We start from the raw sequence: 19,048 nt of genomic DNA, 5'->3' as shown, positions 1-19,048 counted from the left end.
TGGTACCTTTGTGTCATCTCTGAAATTTGTTTGTTCAGATCTCACAAAGGTTAGTTCTTTGAAGGCTTCAGTTTATTGTACGTTTTCAGTGGTATATACACAGCTTGAATCTTGCGCTTCAAATCTTCTAGTTCAGCTGTGATGTGAATATTTTCCTATAGAACTGCTTCATTTACCTTCGGCTCGTGCATTTCATTGCACTGACATGGCCGGCAACCATCTTGTGGTTTTCTTGAATATTGTCTCCCTCTCTCTGCCATCTGTTGTTTCTCTCTCTCTGGGATTTTTTGCTACCCTCACTCTGGAGCCTTATGCTGCCCTTTCTCTGTTAGCACATTCAGTGTTACCAGTCTAAGTTTTAGACTTGCTTCAGCTGAGATGAATGGCATTGCATCCCACCTATGATCTGGAACACTAGGGGCAGAGTTTTTAGGTTGGCGTGGGGGGGCGCGCACCCGACCCGATCAGATGCAAAATTGCGGGGGATGATGTTGGGCAAGCTTCGATATCTTGGTCAGCGGGCGCATGCAAAGGTCAAAGCGTGCCCACTGACAATTAAGACGTCTATTAAGGCCATTAAAGTTGTAATTGTTACTGATTTTTCATGGTCCGTCCAACCTTATGGTTGGCGGACAGGCGAATCGGCCAAGCGGACTTTGCATTTTTCATAAAACCTCATCCAAGAGTGGGATGAGGTTTCCATTATTAAATAAAAGAAAAAGAAAAATCTATGGACAGCATTTTTATCATGTATATGTTCAGGTATGATTGTGATGCGTGGACATTTTTTTCCTGATTTTACAAACTTTATTTAATTGTTTTCAAGTCTTCAGTTCCCTGAGGCAGCTCTCTGCCTTCAGGGAGATTTCATTCAGCACTCGCCCATCCCCACCCCGGCAGCGCTGAGCATTTCAGTGCGCGCTCCACGCTGGCTGGCCATTAATTGGCCAGTCAGCTTGAAATCACAGTTGGGGGCCAATCACGGGCAGCGGTCCATTCCCCGGCTGACCCCGCCTGCCTGCTGACCTAAAAATCCTGCTTTAAGTCTTCTTTCTTGCCATTGCATTGGACTGTCAGACTGCTTTGTCCTCTCAGTATGAGTATCATGCCATCATATACTCTCAACCTTACTTTCGAGGGCTTCATTTTTGGTCCGTCATTTTGAGCTACTTTGCACAGGTCTATGAAAGTCCTGGTATTGCCTGATGCACCAGTGTCTATCTGGCACTTGTTGCTCGCTTGATACTCTCCCTCTGCAGTCACCATTTTAACAGTTACAAACCGTTTATCACCTATAGGCTTGACAGAACCAACTTGTTGTATCGTGCATAATTCTTTGGCAGACTCTTCTGCTGATACCTCTCCAGTGGCCATCTGTATAGGCTTGTTTGATTTTTTCCCACCAAACACTTGTGTGTGAAATGATTATGCTTCTTGCAGCTAAAACACTGCTTTCCCATTGCTGGGCAATCCTTATTTTCCTTTGTATGCTGCCCTCCGCAGTATTTGCATCCTGCCCTTTGTCTGCGACTGCTCTGCTCTTTTGGCCAGGAATGTCTCTCAGCATAACGTACCTCCTGGCCTACTCTGCCATACATGTGCTCTAGCTGATGTTTTACAGCCTCCATGTTTCTACACATGTCTATCACTTTCTTGAGTGTAATTTTCTCATCTTTCAAGAGACTTGCTCTCACTGAGGGGTCTCGAATGCCGAAGACTGTTCGATCTTTAATCAGATCATCTTTTAGCTGTCCAAATTCACATGATTCTGCAAGTTGTGTTACTGCAGTCACATACCGTTCAATGGTTTCCTGTTCACCTTGAGCTCTGGTGTTGAATACATAGCGTTCATACATAATGTTCACTCAAGGTTTAAAGCTTTCGTTCAAGGCTTTCAAAATCTCAGTCATGTGTTTTCTTAGTTTGTTGGTTAGATTTAGGGTGGTATAAAATTTGTAGCAATCCCTCCCCAGCAGTGTTAGATGTGTGGCTGCTCCTGTCGGTTTCGGTTTGTTATTTAAGTCTGTTACAATCTCTTAGTTTTGCCACTGCAAGTGGAAAAAAACTGCCAATTCTGTCAAATCTCACCTTTCAATTCATCAGGAGCTGGGATTGTAAAGTTTAGTGCCGTGTTCATACACCCAATATCTTACTTGCAGCCTTTGGTATGTGTTCGCTTTTCCTTGTCCTTTTCAGCAGCGTTTAGCAGATTTGAACATTTCTGTGGACTTTTCAGTGCTGTGACTTCTTTGCAGCAAGTATTTAACTTGCAGGCTTTGGTTTGTTTGCTTATCCTTGTTCTTTTTCAGCAGCTTCTAGCAGATTTTAATATTTCTGTGTTTGGGTACTCAATGTCTTCTCTAGAGCACTTGCAGGATTTCAAATCTCTATTTTGGCTCCGCTTCTGACACCATGTTTCCCGTTCAAAGACAGCAGTGCTTCTCAGTGAGAGATCTGTATTGGACTGATCTCAAGATATCTGCTTACAGAGACTGCCTCATGGCAGAAGTCGCCTGAATGCGGAAAGCCAGATGGGACATGTAGTACTGTTGCATTTTGAAACCCAAACATATGCCATTACCAAGAAGGAGAAGCAGCAAAGCATGGAACAAAAGTGTCAGGCAGCATTGAAGGAGACCCTTACTATACATTACCCTCCCACCAAAGAATATACAAGCAACACAAGTCAAATAGGGACCTTAGTGAGTAGACAAGTATAAAAAGTGTGTACTGTACTTCATTCATGAAGCAATAGGACATCACTATCTTCTACTGCGTGAGTAACTGCAGTCATGGTCAGCTGTTAGCACTGCTCTCTTTATGGCTATAAAGGTGAAAACTGCAATTGACATTTATGTCACACAGTCACTTTTTCAGCCACAGAGGATGTGTATATTATCAACCAGGGGCACATTACAAGTATGAATTTACCAGGTGACTGACTAACTCAAAAGGGGAACCTAGACACTCATTATATGTTAAAGCACAGCAAGGCAGCTTAAGATAGTGCCATCCAGTTTTATATGATTGCTGGCTTTTCTGGAGCAATAGATGGCATTCAAGCTACTTTACATTCCTAAAGAAAATGCCCTGTGCTACCGCAACATGCAAAGGCTCCATCAATACATGATTTGCTAGAATCTATCACAATGCACTCAGATATCAAAATTCGGCACTTCCAGGCCTAGTAATTTTATCATAAGGTTTATAAGGTGTCAGGGTTAACCTACTGCTTCCTGGATAATGACTCCACTTAGACTGGTCCAAGCAGCTGCTGAGGAGCACTACCACAAGGCACATGCTTCTACAAGAGCTGTCAACGAGACAGCCATCGGAGGCTTAGAAGAACCATTTTGCTGCATAGACATGTCAGGAGGGGCTTAGCTGTATCCTTGCCGTGTACAGTTACTGCTGATCTTTCATTGGATGGCAAATATAAATGGACATTTTTGCCAGTGTTGGTCAATGGTGCCTCCATTATCTTTGCACACAAGCAGAAATAAGTATTCCTGCCTGCCTGAACAGGGCAACAATGCAATGGGTTTTTAAAAAAATAATTCTCATGCATGTTCAGTTCTTTTAAAGTTGCAGCCAGTAGTGACGGCTCCACAGGATAAATGGGGTGAAAGGGGATCACAGAGGAAGACACAGGAAGGAATGACAATCAGGGAGAGACGGTGAATCAATTAACAGGTATCAAATATGTCTAGTTCAGGCATCTGGGCATTTTTGTTTCAGCAGAGTCCACTATGAGAAAGCATATATAATAGTCTGCCTGAACTCTGGCAGCTATCCTCCATTACATAATTTTTGCACAGGGATGAATGAGGTCCTCCAAAATGACACTTAGTGATGGAAAAAATGTTTTGGAAACAAATCACAAGATTTTTTTCAGATTTAGAGACAACGTAAAATAAATAAAATGTGTGCCAATCACAATTTTGTTTTTATCAAACCATGTAAATGCTTTGGAGACCTTGATTCCCTAAGATGTTGCTACTAGTGATCAGATAGTCATGAACAAAGTTTCACCACCTAACAGATACGTGAAGTATTAGTGGACTTTGTAGCCTTTTCTAGTCCTTCTTTTCACGTATTTACTTTTTCTCAATAGGTTTTGTCACAGGAGAGTCAAAAATCATGACACCAAGACAGGGAACGTTGGCGCCACAGAAATTTAAGAGAAATTTAGGAAATGGATTTTCAGATTTCCTCTTTTCCACCAACGTTCCCACCCCTATCCCACTACAGACACACAAAAAAAGACCTGCACTATAATGAGCCACCCAGCATAGAGTTATGACCATAAACAAATACTCCCAATCCCCAAAATTGTCAGCCAATGATCATAGAGTAATATTTCAATGAGCGAACTTTCCATTTATATTTGGGCTCTTGGTAAATTTAATTTCAAGCGCTAATCAGTACTTGTCCTGACTCCAATTGATTGGCGATGCAATAATTGTAGTGCATACAGCAGGTTAAGCACTCCGTCACCTTCAGCACAAGATGAAGAAATGTGATTTCACAGACCGAGCAAAACATGCCATATGTAATCTCTACCCATCTTTTTCAAAATTTGGCCTTAACTAATAAGAAGGTTCAAAGACCTGATCGCAACCTTTTTGTAATTAATGGATTACGATGTGCCTGAATATGTAATCCGTACATTGCAAGAGGAGTAATGTATCTCTGATTTAAATTGCCAGAGAATGTCAGTAGGTGGAATGGAATGATGTGGAAAATAGAAGGCGGCATAGGCCAGGAAAAGCTCCTGGAGCCAGCATATTCCTGGCAGATACCACGCATTTCTATGAGACAGAAAATGCATGTTTATCACCCAGCAATGTATAAGGGAAGGTTGGTGTTGTACGGAATGCACAGGATTATTGAGTTCACAGTAGGTTCAAGCTGCCCTTTGGGATCCCTGTTGAAATGCATAGTAAACAAGAGAGCTGTTGCATCTGCACAGTCTTAATTAAACGTCTGTGATTGCCACAGGCAGGCTTTGTTTTAATTTAGTGCGGTTTATGCTTCTGTATCTCAATGTTGTAACAATGCAAAATGGATAAGCCTGTTAGTACAACACAAACATCACTTTCCAAAGGTAAGACTTTAAAGTGCCTGATGGCTCAATTATTACTTGTTTGCAGTTACAAAAAAAATCCATAGGTTTACTACAGCTTTGGTTAGAAAATATAGAATAGAAAAGAGACTTTTAGTACATTTGAAGTGTAGCACCAGTTTTGAAGAGTGCAATGTGCATTCTCCTTCACCCAACCCAGGTAGAAGTTGATCAAACTTTGCGCCTAGTGATAAGAGCCACAAAAAGTGGGTCACCAGTTTACATTTCTGTCTGTTGTTGACAGTCTAGCATTGTACATTTGTCAAAGGCTGTTGTTTTTAAATGTAAAGGCACCTAAGGTTAGCCAAAGACCATCCCCCATCACCAGTGCAACACTGATCTCAGTGACGTGAGGTCATCTAATAGTGAAAACTGAGTAAATGTGAGTGGTGAAATGTCATATTTGATTGCTGATATATACCAGCGTGACATGTTGATGGTCCTCATCCTGCAGATGTGCAAATAATATTAATTAGTATCAGTTTGTTGTCTTCACACTGTTCATGATGTACTGTATAAATAGAATAGCTCTTGGAATATGTTAATGTTTGCCACACTGTCCCTGGGTGAATCATGTAACTCGTGGCTACCAGAGATATGCTACTATTTCTCCTGCCGTCTCTTTACAAATAGTAAAGCTGATAGGAGCAATGTGAATGTTATATTGCACATTATCCCCAAACACAGAAGAGCTAATATGTACATTGACGTCTCTCACAAAGTACAATATGTTAATGTCCCTATACAAGTAGGATACCTGATACATTATGGCGACATTCCTCTCATTAACACTGAATAAAAAATATAGCCTGCAGGTAATACCTTGCTATTTCTTGCAATGTTGCTGCATAAGTAGGATAGTTAGTGGTGGTGGGAAATGGTGACATTTCTTACACTGTCACTATATAAATAGTGTAGTGGACAGATACCTGTGTGGCACATTAATATTTCTTCCATACGTCCCTAAGAAATAAGAGTAGGAGTGGACCATATGGCCTCCCAGGCTTGCTCCACCTTTCAATACAATCATGGCTGATCTTCTGCCTCAACTCTACTTTCCTGCCTGTTTCCCATATCCCTTAATTCCCTGAGAGACCAAAATTTGTCAATCACAGCCTTGAATATATTCAAAGATGGTGCATCCAGAACCCTGTGGGTTAGAGAATTCCTAAGATTCACAACCTTTTAAGTAAAGAAATGTCTCCTCATCTCAGTCCTAAATGATTGGCCCCTTATCCTGAAACTATGCCCCTGTGTTCTGGATTCCCTCGCAGGAAGAAACAACCTTTGTGTCTATCCTGTCACGCCCCTTCAGATTTGGTATTTTTCAATGAGATCACCTCTCATTCTTCAAAACTCCAGAGAGTATAGGCCCAATTTACTAAGCCTCTCATCATAGGACAACCACCTCATCCAAGGAATCTAGTGAACCTTTGCTGTACCATCTCCAAGGAAAGTGGATCCTCCATAGATCTGGAGACCAAAATTGCACACAGTGCTTCAGGTGTGGTCTCACCAAAGCCCTACACAATTGTAGCAAGACTCTCTTATTCTTGCACTTCAATCCCCTTGCAAGAAAAGGCCAACATCCTTTGTCTTCTAATTGCATGCTAAATTTCTATGTTCATACAAACAAACATACGAACAAGGAGCAGGAGTAGGCCATTCGGCCCCCGAGCCTGTCCCACCATTTAATAAGATAACGGCTGATCTGATAGTAACCTCAAATCTGCATCCCTTGTACGAGTACACCCAAGTCCTTCTGAACATCAACATTTACAAGTTTCACGCCTTTTTATAAATATTCTGCTTTTAGATTCTTTCTGCCAAAGTGAATAACCTCACACTTCTCCACATTATGTTCCATCTGCCACTTTGCCACCCACTCACTTAATCTGTCCATATCTGCTTGCCGCCTGTGCTGGTTCCAATGTGACGTGCTGGAATTTCTCCGACTACGGCCATATACATAGGGCAGATTTTAACAATAACAGGTGGTGGGGCTTCCCACCCCGCCACTGGGGAACTCGCCTCTGAGGAGGAGAAGCGTTGATTGGCTGGAGGCGAGCCTTCTTTCCCCCAACTGGGGAGGAAGTCCCACCATCTAATTGACCAGCAACCCTCTGGTCCCAGCAGCACCACCGGGAGCAGTGGCCACTGCTGGGATTATAGCCTCAGTGAAGCCAAGCTAGGAGCCAGGCAGAAGGTAAATCTTGGGGGACTCCTGGCAGGGCCAGGCTCAGAGGCCACAGGGTGGGGGTGAGGGTAGTAGAGGATGGGGTGCAAAGGCCATGGGCGGAGAGGGAACCCAGTTGGGTTGTGGGGGTTGGCAGGGGCAGGAAGAAGTGGAGCCCAGATCAAAAAAGGGGGCCCATGAAGGAGGATCCCCCTTTCCCGTCTGAGTTCCAAGCAAGCAAGAGCTTCCCCCCACTTAAAGGTCTCAATTGGCCTAGGCCTTCCCCATCCCCCCCATAAATATGCAGTAAGGTCAGGGGCAGGCAGTTAGGCAACAGGAAAGTCAGAATTTTACAGCATCCCCAGCCCTCACCCATGGGTGGGCTATAAAATTCTGCCCATAGAGTAGATGATGATACCAGGGTGGCACAGTAACATTTCTCACACTGCCTCTGTATAAATATAATAGTTTAGACAGTGTTGGTGTGACATGCTAATAATTCTCACACTGCCTTTAAAAGAATTGGTTAGCTAACAAATATCAGTGAGATATGCTGGTATTTCTCGCACTGCCTCTTTGTAAAGAGGTTGGCTGACAGAGATTGGGGTGATTCATGTGACAGATGTTGGTTCTCAAATTGCATAAATTCCTTTTTTAACTGGATATGTTGAAGATAATTTAGAAGGAGAAGTGCATTGTGTAGTTTTTTTTGCTGTACAGTGCATGCAGTCCTTATGTTGTCTAAGTTTGGAATAGTTATTTCCAAATGATGGCTATTTAGAATCGGAGCACAAATTACTGCTCTGAGCCTTGAAATGGCACAATTTCAATGTAAAACCAACCTTGCCAGAGAGTGACTTCTTATTTTTCTGTTCGAGTTGGAAACCCCCCTACCTCTCCTGTTCTCTTTCCTCAACTCAACTTTGGGACTGCCTCCCTCTTGTCATGCTTTACCATTGCTCATGCAGTTAATGGATCTGTGTCACCTCAGCAAGAATTTTGGGAGCAAAATCCAGATAAACCAAAAACAATTCTGCTTCTGAGGCACCTTATGAAATCTTATACAAGAAGTCAGAGACCTAAACTGTTTAATATCATAAAAAGTCTTTGGGTGGAATCATCCCAGATTTGCACTAAGTGCGATAGCGGGCGGGAAAAAGAACATTTTACACGCAGGCTGCAATTTTGGCTTTTCATGCTATATCATCCCAACCCCGCCTCATTAATCATGCATTCCCGGGAAACACGCTGATTCACCGACCACGCCGTCACCTCACCGCTTCCTCATGCCGGGTACCACATTTAAAGTGCAGTTGTGTACACACCTCTCAATGTTTCCAGCCCAGGACTGCTGCACATAAGACATGGCCCCGAAAGGCAAGAAGACTGCAGCCCCCCCACCTCCACCCCAATTCAGTGACTCATCCCGGGAATCCCGTTGGGACACCGTAGAGGCCTGCCGTGATGCCCTCTACCCCCTCTCCGGCCACAGGAGGGGCAGCAATATCACCAATCCACCTTGGAAAGCAGTGGCAGTGGTGGTCAGTGCCAAAGCCCTGCAAAAGTGGACAGCCACCCAGTGCTGAAAGAGGCTGAATGATCTCCTCCATTCTGCAGGGTAAGTCACTCTTCTCATCACTCAACCCACACACTCACGAAACCATCACACATTCACATGGATCTCACTCACTGCCAATTCAAGGGACATTACCATTCACTCCCTCATACACACCTACATTGCCCTCATCCCGTCCATGGGATCACTCACCACCCACACATGCCAGGCATACTTAGCATCTGGCCTGGCAGGCATCCTGCTTACACTCTCTCCATCTGTATTCATGCAGAACAAGCTGGGAGAGGTTGCAGACCAGTGGAGGAATGCCTGAAATCAAGCTCCTCACGGACTTTGAAAATAGAGTCATCCTGCTGGTTGGCGACGATCTGGACCATTCCTGTGCTGACGGTGAGGTCAGCGGTGCTCTACCAAGTGAGGATCCAGCAGTGCAACATCCATCAGACAACCATGCTGTGAGTCAATTCCCCTGTCCTGCAGCCCCCTGCCGTGCACTCTCTCCTTGCTTTCGCAGGCACACCTGGGAAACAGCTGAGGGATTCCACGCCCCAGGTCCTTGACTGAAGCCCCAAAGGCACCTCAGAAGAGGAATCTGCTGAAACCGTCATTGAAGACCCATCACAGCACTCATCCACACCCTCCACCAGCGCAGAGACACACACCTCGGTGGGACCAAGCTTTAGAGTAGCCTCAGGGTCACAATCTGGCGAGCACATTGCACTGTCTGATCCACATCAGGTTTCCCAGGTTTCCGGCAGTCGGAGGACTGCTGAAGAACAGAAATCTGCTGAATCTGAGTCAAGTGACGAGCCTCTGGACTCGGTCATGTCACAGTTGCTGGAGCTGCAAAGGCAAGCTCGGGAAAATCAGGAAGGGATGTCCGCTGCACTCCTCACATTGAAAGGCACAATGAAGGAGTCCATCTGCCTTCAGTCTGAAGTGATAGCGCCGGCATTGCAATGCACCAAGGTCAACACTGATGAGATGGCAGCTGCCATGGAGACCTTCGTCCAGGACATCGATCCTGCACTGCTGCGTGGCTGAACTCCATCACTGATGCCATAGTAGGCCTCTAACAGTGGCAATGCGAGAGGGTTGTGGGGTAGCTTGATCTCACTCCAGCTTCCTCTTCTCCTCAAGGAGCAGCCAGGAACCTTAGGGTACCCATAGGGAGGAGGATCAGCAGGTGCGCACCCCGGGGCCATCTATCCAGGTCACTCTGGGAGTGTCTGGCCCATCCAAATCCCCTCTTCCTGTGACCCCAGCAGCTCCAGCTCCACAGGCCGAGGAGGGTGCCACTGCCTCACAGCAGGACCTGAAAATCAGGCGGGGCCATCCAGGTCTTGGCCCTCCAGAGGATGCCCGTCAAGGTCACCACAGACAGGGTGTAGCAGACAGCAGGCTACCTCCACCTCCGCTGAGGATGTTGGGGGAGCACCAAGATGTAGTGGCAGTGTTAGGAAGGTTAAGATGTAGTTACACAGCCTGGGCACGGGTGTTAATCACTTGTACATAATGTTCACTTTGGTAATAAACTCCCAAGAATGTCTCCCTGTCTATAGCTCCTTGTTCTGATGATCAGTGTTCGTGTCACTCAGATGTGAAACCTCGATCCCTGCACAAGATAAAGGCAGGTGTCTTAATCCAGGACCTTTTCCCTGTGCTTTGTGCAGCCTTCCTAGCACACTGATGGTGCGCCTAAACTGTCACTGGACACATCAGTCACGCCTGCACCTCGATGGGGCTTATCATTGGTGCCAGAATGCCCTGGGCAGGCAGCACAGAGTTCCTTCATTCTCTCTGTGTGCTCTCAGCACCTTTGAGGTGCGGCTGGCCCCCCATCTCATCAGCATCTGTGTCCAGTGACAGTGTGGTCCTGAAGGGTTCAGTTCATGAAGGAAGCCATATGATCAGGAGAAGTTAAAGTTTCCCTGCTGCATCTCCATGATATGACCCTGTTTACAGGGTGCAAGAGAGGTGCCATCAGCCAGACAGGAGTCAGAAATTCACATAAGCTATGTGAGGATCTATGGAGTGGCCCCACTGCACATCATCATCCTCCACAAATCTAGCAGCTACAAGGGCCTCCCATGCATGCCTGCCTCATCTGGCCAGTGTGATGGCCTCATCACCGTCATTCTCGTCTTTGAGAACCTCCTCATCCTCATTTTTGTCAACGTCCTCCTCATCGGAGGAGACGTGTAACTCCTCCATCTCCTCCTCAGCCCGCTTCTCTCCCCGTTACAGTGCCAGGTTGAGGAGGGCGCAGCAGGCGATGATGATGCATGACACCCTCTGAGGACTATCCTGCAGGGCCCCACCAGACCGGTCCAGGCACTGCAACCTCATTTTCAGCATCCCGATGGTTTGCTCCACCAAGGTGTGAGTTGCAGCATGAGCCTCATTATACCATCACTCTGCTGCAGTCTGAGGCTGCCGCATGGGTGTCATCAGCCACAGCCTTGTCCTGAGGAGCCAACCCTGCAGCCTCTCTGGACCCTGGAGGAAGTCACGGATCTGAGACCTACTGATAATGTAGGAGTCATGGGCTCTCTTTGGGAATCGTGCGGGGACCTGCAGGATGCGTTTGTGGTGGCCGTACACCAGCTGAGCATTCAGCGAGTAGAAGCCCTTGCAGTTGACATAGTTGACTGTGTGTTGCAACGGAGATCTGAGCGTCACATGAGTGCAGTCGATGACACCCTGCACCTGTGGAAAACCTGAGATCTGGGCAAATCCCAGCGCTCTTGCATCCTGGCTTTCCTGATCCCAGGCGAAATGCACAAAGTTGTATGCCTTCGCGAAGATGGTGTCCATGACCCCATTCACCGGGATGATGACATTGCAAGGGGCTGCGAGCGCCTCCACCAGTGACTGCTCCAGGGCCAGCTTTTACAAGGAGATTGTACAACATGCCCGGCCATCCAATTGTTCTGCAGTCCACTAAAACGCTCATTAGTTTGCAGTCTGTGCCTGTGGGGTGAAAAGCTCTGGAGCACTTGGTGGCACTTTCAGGCCCCTGTGTTGCTTAAGCGAGCAATTAAGCTAGAGGCCTGACCCCAATCATGTCAATGTGACTGCATCTGAACTGTCTCAGCTATGGAGGAATGGCCACTTTATACAAGGTTTCCCTAATACATGGCCACTCCCCTCTCCACAACCCCCAACCCTCCGGCACGTGCTTGTGCACTACCATCAACTACAGAGCAGCCCTTGCAGCCCCCAACTCGCCTCAACCGCAATGCAGCCCTTGCCCCGGCACCATACCGTCAGCCAGCCAGGAAAATGCGACTTGCCTGTGCCCTCACCTGAATGCGCGGCGCCTCAACCCTGAGGTCCAACAAGCGACCCTCGCAAGCGCTGCGCAACGTTACTGTGCACTCACCTCCAAGTTCCCCTAGAAGTACAGCTCGTCAGGTGCACGCCTTATAAATTCTGTTATGAAACACATCGGCATGCAATCACACAGACATGCTCGGATGACCCAGCATTGAGGGATGATTCTGCTGAGCTGGGCTTATAATGATATGCAGATGTATTATGGTGAAGTTCCCGACATCCAACAGTGAGAGACGCGGCCCGCCATTGACGGCCGGAGTGGACAATTGCAAACTTGTTTCACAATGTCGTGAAGCCAATTTTTGGCCTTCCCCTGATATTGTCTGCTCACGCCCACCATGACGCCCAACGCCAGCGGGCACAGAAAATTCCGCCCTTTGACATTGTTTTTGCAAGGTTGTTGCCTGGATTGTGGTCACTTTAAATTGGTTATTTCATGGCTGGTAATGGTCAGTTTCAATGAAACAGACACATTGTATGGATGGGGATTGTACCACCATCTCATTGTGCAAATAGCCTGTCTTTGCATTCCTCTTCTTCTCTGATGCCTTTAATTATTTATATTCGAGGAAATGGCATAAGCCTGGGATCAGAGCTGGACAATGGAAGTTCACTTTTCCTGTTCAATAAGCAAGAGAAATTTTGCAGGCTTTTAAAAAAATTATAGCACAATACACCAATCAATATTAATTATATCGGTAATATCTTCCTAGCTTTAGAGTTTATTTTGTGCACTGTGTGGTTCCAGGTCACCAGCTATAATGGCTGGTTCAACAGGGGGCTCTGGTTATCAGATTCATGGCTCGGAGGGGAAGCTCCTGGACATGAATGAAAGGCTTGAGACAAGCTTCTGAGGGAAATGTTGTGAGACCTTTTTGAAGTTTTCTCATCACCCATTTCTGGCCAAACTACAGAGAAAGACAAGAGGTGTGGAACTTTTATAGCTTTGAAATTATTTAAGGTCAGATGGGAGATCAAGCATTCTTTTACAGTACTCAAGCCGGCTGCATTTGCTCTTGATATCTCATGTCTCAATAAAAATAAATTGATTACAATCTGAGCTGAGTGTCAGCGCTACTTGTTTAGAAATTAGAGGTTAGGTACCCCAAGATATTTCCAGTGCACCATTTGTAAATGTGTTCATTTTTTAACCTAGCAGCCCACTTATCCCGTTTAACTTTGAAAATCAAATCATGTTTCACAAGGACCGAGGATTTCCCTGTGGATTTTTGCATTGGGCATGAGAAAGAAGTACCTGGAGTGAACTCAAACTGTAACAACTGGTAATGTTTTAACTTGGATTAAAATATCATCAACAGAGCCAAAACAGTCTGTTCAAATTTGAAGTGTAAGCCCATTACCAGGGCTCAGTTGGTAGCACACTCTCACTGGATTTTCACTCTGTGGCAGAGGTTGGGTTTCAAGACAGGCATGCTGGTGATTTCCAGGGAGGTGGCTGCTAGTGGTTGACAGCAAACTCTTTCGAGTTACCAACAGTCACAGATTGCAACTCTTTCGAGTACAATCACAGTTCTTGGTTTCCGGGAGTGGGACATGAACCCACAACCCTCTGGTTCAAAGGCGAGGGTGCTATGAACTGAGCCACAGCTGACACCTCTTAGTGGTTGACAGCAACCTATCCACCAGTGGTGAGTAGCTAATTATGCTAATTAAAGTACTAATTGGTGATATCCTGACGTGACTGGAGCCTGTAGGTGGAATGCTGGCAGCCCCCTGGTGGCAGGCTGGGGTGTGATCGAAGGGGAGTGGGTGGATGGCACCAAAGCTGCACTTTGCAAAGCAACTCAGTGTGGATCTGATGGGCTGCGAGGGCCACACTTGTGGCATCCTGTGGAGGAGCTCCCTGTCCGCAATGATGGCTTGGCAGCTGTGACCACAGTGTATTTTGCATCATTTTGTCTCCAACTGGAGGCACCTCATGGTCTTCCACCTACAGTGGCAGCGCCCACCTCTCCCAGTGGGATTTCCAGCTGCCTAGAACCTCAGTTGATCCATTAGCTGTGAATCACACCCACCATCCTGATTTGGACTGGACTCCTAGAGGCAGCTATTTAATTGGTCATATCCTCAAATATCTCCAGGGTCCTGCCATGGCCATTTCCCAATTCCTGACCTGGAATTCAGCCCAGCTTTGGGATTGGGACCCTGGAACTAAAAATCAGCCCTCTGAGTCAGAAGGCTCCAACTCCAGGACTTTAACACAAAAATCAAGACTGACACTCTAGTGCAGTACTGAGGGATGAAAAGGTAAAATGAGGCCCTATCTGCCCGCTCAGGTGGACATAAAATATTCCATGGCACTATTTTGAAGAAGGGTTACCCAGGTATCCTGTCCAATATTTATCCCTCAGTCAGCATTACAAAAATAGATTATCTGGTCATTCTCACATTGCTGCTTGTGGGAGCTTGCTGTGCACAAATGAGCTGCTGCATTTCCTACATTCTTACAGTTGAAAAGTATCTAATTAGTGTAAAACGCTATAAGACGTCCGATGGTTATAAAAGGCGCTATATGAATGCAAGCCTTTCTTTCTTTGTTCCTCTTCGCCAGAAACATGCATTAGCATTGGAGCAGGCTCAAGGGGCTAAATGGCCTGCTCCTGTTCCTATGTTCCTATTTATAGTGAGTACCAGGGCTACAAATGACATGGATTTGGAGCTAGAATTGTCTGACAACAAGAGGAAAAGGACAAAGAATGTGCATGTCAGTTGGAAGTGCTGAGACTGGAGATTGTCGAGGCATGGTGCCAGCATGAGGAGGCTCAACACAAACGCACAGAGAAAAAAGAACAGTGTAAGCTCAAGGAGAGAGGAGAATGCCATAAATAAACAAGTAAAAGGACAGTAAGCATCAATATGAAAAGCACACAGCGGAATGCCAATGCGGGTTCAAGGATGAAGACAAAGATTCTGAATCCCAGAATATGGAAGTTTTATGCAGGCACAAGGCAGATGAAAAAGCAAAGCAACACTTGAACTGACAGAGGCAAGATTCCCAGTGGTGAGTCTGGTGAGTGACAGTCCAGTTGATCCATCCCATAACTCGATGTAAAACAACTTTACTAAATGTAATCTTAAAGAACCGAGTGGCGTAAATAGATTCTTAAAGAGCTTCTGGATGGTGAACAAACTACCACTAGTGGGACAAAAAAGCTTCGGTGGGAAGACCTGGACAATCATGTTATGATAAAGTATTTGCTGCCTTTTCACATGTGGATCTAATAACAGTGTGAAGTGATTTTGCAAAGTCTGTGATTCTCATTGTTTATGATTTGATACGTGAAGCATGCAGGCAGAAAGGACTTCAGCTCCTCCTGATCCAGAGGGAAACCTGGCAAATTATTATTTCCCTGGACCTCTTCTGGCCAGTAGTCTTTTCATGCCAGCTTCCCAAGCACGATCTGCACTGTGTATCAGACATGCACCCCGGTGCTAAGATAAAATTGAGATCTGAATAATATTACCAGACCCCAACTTTTGCATTTTACTGAGTCCCTTATCTGGCTAGTGCGAGACCGCTGGCCCTATCCAAAATGCTTGTGTTCAAATAATGCGGGTGCGACTGGAATGTGAAGAAGGTGAGTAACACACTCACAATTTTAAATCTTTGTAAACCCCGTTCTTGTCAAGCACAGGGCTGGGGTTGGTGGGTAGTGTGGGAGGGGGGTGGTGGCAGGTGTGGGGGGCCGGTGCTAGTAACTGGTGCTAAAGCTGAGCTTCAAGCTCTACATGCTCACTACAACAAAAACCTCCTGTTTCAACTACCTCATCTCTAACTACTGCTAAAACTCTTTTTGACAATTTTGTCACCACAGGACTTTATTACTCTCGCACTTTTGTCTCCCAAGATGTGTCCTTTATAAATTGTGATTTACTGCCTGTATCCTATCTTGTTCTAAATTTAATTTCCTGAATAACCTTGTCTTCATTGATCTTCATTGGTTCTCTATCCCTAAAGATATCACTTTCAAATTCTCACCTGGACTTAATGTCTGCAATCTCCTTAAACCTTATGTTTGAGCACACATCCATCACTCTCACAGCTCTACCCTCCTCTGCATTCACATTCCACTCCATCTTTGGCCACAATGCTATTAAATGTCTCAGCTTCACATGCTTAAATGCTGTCCCTTTGGCCATTTGTGAACCTGTGAAGACTTTAGGGCATTTTATGACAATGATGCGATAGAAGTGCAAGTTGTGGTTGAATTTATGGTTAGATGGGGAGAATATAACAGATAAGTTAATGAATGTTAAGGGGTTAGATAGATAGGTTCTTGATTGGTAAGGGGATCAAAGGTTACGGGGAGAAGGCGGGAGAATGGGGTTGAGAAACTTATCAGCCATGATTGAATGGCAGAGCAGACTCGAAAGGCTGAATGGCCCAATTTCTGCTCCTATGTCTTATGGTCTTATGGTCCTATGGGTTATTTTGTGGAAATGGATCCACATGTTTTAAGGCAATGGTTGTGTACAATGTTTTAAATGGTGATTCACACAGAGTGCAAGTGTTCCCAACTTCATCATGCTTGATGGGCTTTACAATAGGTGTACACAGAAGAACACATTTATCTTCATCTTCTCCTTGATGCCACCAACCCTCATCCTCATATGTGTCCCATAAGGGCTAAGGTTAGCTGCAGTGACTTGGTCTCTGACCACCCTCTATGCAGCTTGCAATCATGCATTTACTATCGTTTCAGCTCAACGAGTCCCATCCTTTAATGGGTTCCTTGCAGCAGGACCTCTAGCTCCTCAGCATCAATGAAACAACAGAGCACTGTTTACTATGTGTCTTCACTGTATTATTGTGAAGAGTTAGTCAGCTGACCACTTTTCTACCACCACCAAAGTCCCATTTTAAGGTGATTCACAACCCTGTAAAAGCTGCTCCTTGTGGTGCAGGCTAAGCTCACTGAGTAAGGTTATCACGTACCTGTAAGCTATTCAAATGAATAGGTGTCATTTGCTTTTATAAAATTCAGTATGGCCTGCCCTTTGGGCTGCCAGAGACACGCACATTAGCTAATACAAGTCCATTTCCATCATTTTATTGAATAATTGGAGCTTAGGCACAAACAGGAAAGAAGTATTATATCCTGCAGAAATGATATATCTTGCAAAAAAGCCCAACAAACAAAATACCAAACACTTTACAAGAGCTGCTGACCTCCTTGAGAATTAGAAGGTCCATATCTGATTGAGTTCCTCCAAAACATTTTCGCCCAAAACATGGGACATGCCAGAAAAGCTTAAATCATAGAGAATGTCCAGATCAAGGTGAACAACAGGAGATCCACTCAGCTGGATCATTTTTAAGTTAGGTAGTACTCATAGAAGGGAATTGATCACAAGGACTGTGAAGATTAAAGGAATAAAGGCCTTAGGACAGCAACATCTTTAAAAAGCTGTCTTAATTTGGTTAGCTGATTTCTAGTCACAGGCAGACTGTCTGGATACATAATTAGGGGAAATACAGCTTCTTTGACTCGCAAACTGCAGAGGAGGAACTGTGCTGGAGAGTTATGCCTGGAATTTTTAGAATTGAGAATATGAAATAGTTCTCTGAGGAAAACAAAAAAGGATCGCTAAGCCAAAAATGCTAATGCCTTGTTTACACTGATTCTTCTGCCGGAGGCAAGTAGAATGCCTTTCTTTCATTCTTAAATATAGTTTGTTCCATATTTGTCAAATTGTAGTATTGTGGTATTAGGAATCAAACAGTAATTTTTGGACCTCTTTTTGTTATTTTTTTGTAAGATTAGGAGCCCCTGTTGAATGCTATACAGACTGTATGGGAGATTTTATTTAAATTGTTCTGGGGATGTGGGAGATGTTGGCAAGACTGCATTGCTTGCTAATACCTAGTTCCCTTGAGCCACTGCAGTACTTAGGCTGATGGTGTTCCCACACCAATGGTAAGCAGAGAAATCAGGTTTTTGACACAGCGACAATGAAGAAATGGTAATATATGTCCGATAAGGAAGGTTGTATGGCCTGGAGAAAAAGTTGGAGGTAATGGTTGTTCTTATCCTTCTTGGTACTCGATGTTACAGGGCTGGGAGGTGGAGTCAAAGTAAGCTTTGCGAGTTGCTGCAGTGCATCCTGTAAAATAGCAAATACTGTAGCCAGAGTTCACTGGCGGTGAATGGGGTATATACTGAGTTCAGTGGAAGGGACACTGATCAAATGATTGTTCCCTCCTGGATGGTGTCAAGCTTCTCTCAGACAACTCAGTTCAATAATCCATTCACTTCATGGCTTGAGATTCGGTCTGGACTAGGCCAGGGATTCATGTCTTATGAGGGATGGTTGAGCAGAGTGGGCCTATACTCATTGGAGTTAAGAAGAGTGAGAGGTGATATGATTGAAACATATAGGGCAGGTTTTTCCGGTCAGGGAGCGGGGGCGGGGCACACTCGCCGACATGTAAAATGATGCTGGGATACGTCGGGTGCGCGTCCAGACGCCACCCCGCGTCATTTAGATTTTCAGTTCGGCGGGCGCGCAGCTGATTCCAAACTGTCAACGGCCTATTAAGGCCATTAAAAAACTAATTAACCTGATTGGTGGACCTGCCCGTCCAACCTTAAGGTCGGCGGGCAGGCCTGGAGCCCAGGCGGGCCTCGGAAAAAGCATGAAACCTCATCCACGGGCAGCTTTTGAATCAGAGCTGATCTCCCTGAGGCAGCACTTTGCCTCAGGGAGATCTGTGTGCTCTTCCACACGCCCGCCCATACCCACTTCCCCACTGCCGCCCCTCCCCCCCCCCCCACCAAGGACAGGGAGGGGAAAATATTGCCCATAAATT

The 19,048-nt window shown here is 45.5% G+C and overlaps 1 protein-coding gene across 1 annotated transcript in view; it reads left to right on the top strand.

Annotated features, from left to right (window-relative positions):
* Positions 1 to 15,144: 15,144 nt before the first annotated feature.
* The window catches only part of drp2 (dystrophin related protein 2), a 164,822-nt gene continuing 160,918 nt past the window's right edge, over positions 15,145 to 19,048 (top strand). Inside the window, exon 1 of the mRNA XM_078547197.1 lies at positions 15,145 to 15,247. The gene's annotated coding sequence lies outside the window, so the exon portion shown is untranslated. The remainder of the gene's footprint in view (positions 15,248 to 19,048) is intronic.

Source organism: Cetorhinus maximus, chromosome 8 (genome assembly GCF_964194155.1).
Source record: "Cetorhinus maximus chromosome 8, sCetMax3.hap1.1, whole genome shotgun sequence".
In the NCBI taxonomy this organism is placed as follows: Eukaryota; Metazoa; Chordata; class Chondrichthyes; order Lamniformes; family Cetorhinidae; genus Cetorhinus; species Cetorhinus maximus.
This window is presented reverse-complemented; position numbering and strand designations above follow the sequence as displayed.